A 6,297-nucleotide genomic window follows, 5' to 3' on the forward strand; every position below is an offset into this window, starting at 1 on the left:
GCATCTAACTAGATAGCTGCATGCATGGGCTTATAACCAAGCATTCTTCTCACTGCCATGTATCAGATGATCAAAGCTGAAGGAACCTCAGGCCTTGTTGGACTGAACACTGGAAAACCATGACAGTAAGTCAGTGTTGCGACTGTAGGTAAGTTACCAAGACAAGACACAAGTTTGGGTACTTTTGTGTTGTTATAGGTCTGCCAGGTTCTTGTCTTCTGTGGATTTCTGGAACTGGTAGTGCTTGAGCATCTTCATTGTAACTCATATTGAGTTGTTAGGAAACCAGCAAGGCTGTCTGGTTACTTGTGTATCTTAGTATGCCTTGTTAAAATAAATAATAATAATATCACTGTGTTAATTGGTAATAAGGACAACATTTCATTCTGTTTCCCAGTATCCTGTTTGAACTCAATCTCTGCACCTGTATGTCCCAAGAAATGAGAATTTAAAACCATAATTCAATACAACTGTTTGCCACAAGCCCTTGCCAATACATGGCTACAGGTAATCTTTTCCAAAGAAAACTCTTACTGCTGCCTGAAACCGTCTGAACAGGTGGAGCTTTAAACAGAGTATATGCACTGCATGTGGCCTAGCACAGCCCCTTTCCTGGGTTCTGCCGCCTTAGTTAAAACAATCTGCAACCCAAGCTTCCTGTTTAACCTACTGCATGCTTAGTCTTAGTAGCAACCATATCAGAAAGGTGCTTACTAGATCCAGCTGATTATTGAAAAGACTTCACCAGAAAAAAAACTGGTATCTTGCAAGACAAACCGTTGCAGCTCATGACATGAAGTAGAGGAGTGCATGACATCAATGAACGCAGAGGACATCCTTGGCGAGTAAATGCATTCCAATGTAATGTTTGTCTCCATTGCTTTGAAGTCCCAACAAACATATAATATGAAAATAGTTACAAGTATTTCACATTGTTCCCTCTGGCTACTTCCTAGCAGCATTTCTACAGTTCCCTGTGCAAGTCCCTCATTGTCTTGTTGAATTTCTGGGCACGTATAAATTAGTAATTTTCCACTAGCTATACCAGAATGTTTTATGTTTATATTTCAGGTTGCTATTCCTGAGTGGCTTCTTGCACCTTCCATGAAGATAGAACATGTATCATTTCTGTGAAATGCTGGGACTGGGAACGTGTTAAAGAGAATTACATTTTAATGGATATCTTAATTGCACCTTAACTGCATCTGCTTTCCAGGAGGCTGGATTAAGAGCATGAGCTGTAAGACTTAGGGCCCCATTCTGTTGTAGCAGTGATGGAGAACAAACACCTGTTTCTTTCCTACTCAAGACACTTACCTAAAGGTACAATAAACAGCTGACATGCTAGTTTTGGAGGCTTTTGTTTTGCTTTTACCACCTAGAGTAAGAAGACATATTCTTTTCCTTGGTCTATCTTCTTTATACTAATGCTATATAAGAATTTAATATGGTTATTTAATGAAAAAAAACCAATCCAGTTGACATAATTTTCTTCGTGCTAGAATTGGTCTAGCATGCAGATGCCATCTAGTGGTCAAAGGCCAGTGGATGAAAAGCTTTTACTACAGAACTGGCATTTCATTGCGTGTTTATCCTGCACTTGTCTGATGCGGAACCTTATCCCTTGATTAGTACTGAAATACATCCATAGTGCATGGCTTCATAATAACTCAGATCTTTGTTGCAGTGAAACTAGGCTTATCTCAGACATACAAATTTATTTCCCTTAAATTTGGTAGACTTCATGAGGTCTTTTAAAATTATCTGAGAATTCTGAAAGGAAAAAAAAATTGGAGCTGCCATGAAAAGCACAGAAAAGTTAGCCTTTGTCTTAGGCAAAGATTTCCAGGTTTGTTCCCCACTCTGGAATATTCTGTTTCCAAGTCTAACCAAGTAATGTGGGATTCTTTGTATAAATTTCCAGTGATTGGAGGAGGACTGGTGCAAAATATGTAAGAAGTAGTGTGCTTGGATCTGATACAAACCAATATAACTACATAGAGAAAAAAAAAGAATTGGTTCTGGCTTAAATGTGGAGAGCTAATTGGGAGATGCTATCAGAATAGGGCTGGTATTAAATTTGAATACTTTATCTACCCAAATATTACATAATTTGTGTTGCTTTTAATTAAACAGTTCTTCCTCTGCTCTACCCATGGGCTTGGTATCACAGGTATACACTATTGAAGAGAGATTTGTAGAGTTTAGACCTGATTTGAGGGAATCATTTGATATTTAGCCAAGTTCCACTAGTTGTCTGCAACGAGTTGTTCTTGAAAAAGCTATTATCTACACTAGTGTGTTAGTTTGGAGCAATTACATGTTTTTGAAGTGAATCCTGCTGGTTGTCCTCGTGTACTGGTTTGGATTGCAGAGCTCATGCTGTTGTATGCAAATTAGATCTTTCGGTTTAGTTTCATGCAAAAGAAATTTCCTAGTGTATGCCTGTGGTGTCAACAATCCAAACTACTGAGTGGGCCATACCACTGTGAAGTCCCTCAGCAAGGGTGAGTGACACATGGGTGCACTAATAGATAGAATGGAATCAAAATGTGGAGGGCTTATGTGACACTGCTTTCCATGCTGTATAAAGTCAGACTGGCATCTGCACTTCTGACATTGTCAAGAGTCACGCTGAATTCTGTTACTGTACTGTTCCACAATCTGCCCAACATTTTCCTCAATATCCTTTCCATTCTTCCTGTTTTACTTCCGTTCTGATTTTTTTTATTGTCTCTCTTCTGACTGCTTTTCTACCTAATGCTGGCAAGATCCCTTTGGCTTGCCAAGTGTTCCCGTATGGTGGCACCTTAGACTGTAAGGAAATACTCATTTTCAGTGTGTCATGAGTGCTGAAATCTTTAGTGGCTGGATGACATAGCAGCAGTAGGAGGAAGCTGTATACCTCAGTCATCACTGACTACCAGAAGACCAGCAACTGGGGTATGCGTACAGTTCAAGAAGGTGGAAGAAGTCATCTTGAAGACCAAGGCAATGACCAGATTTTGAGGTGTCATAGCATGTGTCCTTACTACAGCAATACTGAAGAGATCTCTTTGGAAGCGTACAGCCTCCTCTGCTTGTAGAAACAGATTCAACTGAGGTGAATGTACTGCTTTCCTATATGTGGTGTTAGAGTGGAGAGGGAGGACAGGCATGTGAGGCTTCAGGTGGAACTAGGGCATAGGTCCAAGTGTGTGGAGGGGCAGTGAGTTGCTAGTTTGAGCAGGAGGGCTTGTTTAGGCCTTTAAAAGCAATTCCATACAGCTGTGAGCTGTAGGGAAAAATTACTGTGGAACAATTTTGTCTCAAAAGTGCTGATTTCCTGCCATATGAGGTCTGTCCAAGGAATTAAGCAAACTGCACACAAGGATAACATGCTTCTGTAGCCTTCTTCAACTTCAAGAGGCAATACAGCCTCTTCCCCTCTATAGATGTTGTAGGGTATGAGCTAATGACACTACACACAACTCTGAACAGTAGCGATGGGGAAATATTGGTTGAGGTGTCGGTTTACTTGTAATGAAAGGCAAGGCTGACATTGCAGTAATACTTTTCCCCTCCACATTCCAGCAAGCCTGAAAGGTTTCATGGCTGCCCTCCCTTAGGCCTAGGGAGCAGCAGCATGAAGTTTGCCCTAGAAATGACTCATACCACTGTGTAGTCACTTCAGGATCAAAGACTTGGAGGTCAGGTACAGAGCTGCTATTTCAGTAGGCAACTTGCAGTCATGGATTGGTTGTGGGTCAAGTGTCCCCAGAGTGGCGGGAGAAAAAGGATGTGTTGGCCTCCTTGCTGACATGATTTTGTTCCAAATATATAGCAGTCCAGTGGGAGGTAGACAAGCTTGTGTCACAAGAATTTCAGGTGGTTGGTTACTAAGGGGAGGCTGTGCTGTTCACAACTGTGATCTAAGGCAAAAGTGAAGGGGAATTGAGGAGGAGGAACTTGGGAGACAGCCATGGTCAGAGTTACCTAGAACTAGTAGCAGGCCTGGCAGCAGTTCTTGTGCAGCCTGCATACCTGATTTGTTAAAGCTCAGAGGTAGGAGGCTCTGGAAAGGTGCTGGGAAGACCAATACCTTCGAGAGGCATTTGACTTCCCTCCAGAGTTCTCATGTCATGCTCTTTGGTAGTGAGTCATGGGTCAACTGCAGGAAGACAGGAAGGTGAAGGTCAGCTTGATTCTTCTAGCAGCTTTTATACACCTTTGGTCATCAGATTACCTCATGCTCACCTATATCAGTGGAGGGGGTATGTGGTATGGAAGCAGACTCTATACAGAGTGCTTACTGGTCCTCTAGCCTTCCTCAAAACTGTGAGTGTGATACTTGCCCCTTTGGTTAGGCCACACTGTTAAGTTTGGGCTATTGGTCCCTGGTGGGCTATGTTGAACCCCAAGGAGAAGCTTGTACTGGCCCACTTATTCCTATCTCTTTCCCTGTTCCTGAAGTTCTGGGCCCCATTGGCTCCCCCAGGTGCCTGCCTGTCTTCATCCACATAGGCATTATGGGCCACTTGCCAGGGAATACAATTTGGACACTTTTGCTGAGCCATTCCAGTTCAAGTCAGGTGTTCCAGCCTCTCTCATTTTTGGGTTTCCACCTCAGATTACCTGACTTCCTGACCTGTGGTTTTCTAGGGTACAGACTTGAGCCATATGTAAAGCTGGAAGGGTGTGATGACTGAAAAGGGTTCTTCAGCAAGGACTAGGCTCAGAATAAATGGATGCCTTCAGCCTTCTGAATTATTGGCTCACACATCCACATGGGATGAGTAGCCTGTATCTGTTTTGGTTATAAAATACATGTTCAGCTCTTACAGTAGTATCTGGTAGTTGAGAACAAATAATAGCTTATGCCCTCAGGGCTTTGTGATGTTGACCTGAGGCTATGAAGCAGGCTGGGAGGAAATGAAGAGTTCTGAAGCTTGTGGCCAGCTTGCGGAGATGGGATTGAGCATACCTTGTTAGGCACCTCTGTGAACCAAGAGCTTGACTGTCACATACTTGTAAGGCATGAGTTTGTTCCCATACAGTGCTGCCTATTCTGTTTTTAGCTGTTGAGAGAAATTTTAATGGCGCTAAGTATTTTTGCGTTCAGATGAACTGCTATCTCTCCTTTTTAAAAAAATAAAATTCAGTACGAGATACCGAAGTTTGTGCTTGAGTTCTCAAAATGGCCAGGAGGTGGCATCAGCGTACCACAAATAAGCATTTGCGCCTCAACATGGCACTTAAGAGACAGGTTCACTGTGAACATTTTTTCTGTGCTTGCTTAGCCACCCATGTCTGTACAAGTAGGCTTTGTTAGGTAGGTGAAGTGCAGTATTTTTATGTAACTTATTTAAATCAAGAACTAATTATTTGCAGGCAGTTATGGTCAGATATGGTTTAAGGTGATTGGATGTGGTAGTTTTTGTACACAATTACTCAAACTGTACTTGTGTGGTTACCAATTTATGCATGTAGGATTTTTATAGGTCACTGGTTTTAGTGTCCCAGTCTTCAAACTGAAGAAAACTTGGGTGGCTGAAGTTCATAATCTCAATGCTTTATGAGCAAGAAATGCTTGCTCTATGCTGCAAATATAATGCATTCCTATTCCCCTTTCATGTTAAAGTAGTCTATAATCCACAAATATCCAAGCAATAAATATGTCTCGATCTTTTAAGATAGATAAGTATGATGGATGATGGTAGAAAACAAATATCAAAGGACTTTTTGACAGTAGAGTGCTTGTGAGGACTAGAGGGAAGATGTGAGAGCTCCGGACTCAGGCCTGCAGTCAGGGTTAGATTTGTACTTAAAGACAGTAATTAGCTGCCCTGTGTACAATACTGGCAGTGCTGGTCACCATTTCCTAATAAAGGGTTCTATTTTTTGCTTGGAACTCTTCCAAAATGTTGGTTCTTCCTCAGTCTTTGTTTTATCCAGATTTCTTTTTTTATTTCATCTTTCATTTTAACCTTTCAAAAGAACAAGCAATAAGAAAAAACATTTTCTCTACCCATATCAGAGACACTGCTTTGTTTTTGTGTTTTTGCTGACCCACAAATAATGCTTCTAAGCAGTAGCTGAAGAAAACACTGCAATCCTTCCTTTACAACAGTGTTGTATTGACAGTAGCACTGACCTTCTGCAGGGTTTATGTGTGATGTTCTAATTGCCATAGGTTGTTGGCTGCTCATCTTCCTATGCTGATTGCTACTAGACATTAACATTTTCTGTTTGTACTTTGAACTGATGCCTGAAATTCTTAGCATCAGTTCACCAGAGGAAGAAGCAGTACCATTGTAA

The sequence above is a fragment of the Grus americana genome, chromosome 3 (assembly GCF_028858705.1).
Source record: "Grus americana isolate bGruAme1 chromosome 3, bGruAme1.mat, whole genome shotgun sequence".
Classification (NCBI taxonomy): domain Eukaryota; kingdom Metazoa; phylum Chordata; class Aves; order Gruiformes; family Gruidae; genus Grus; species Grus americana.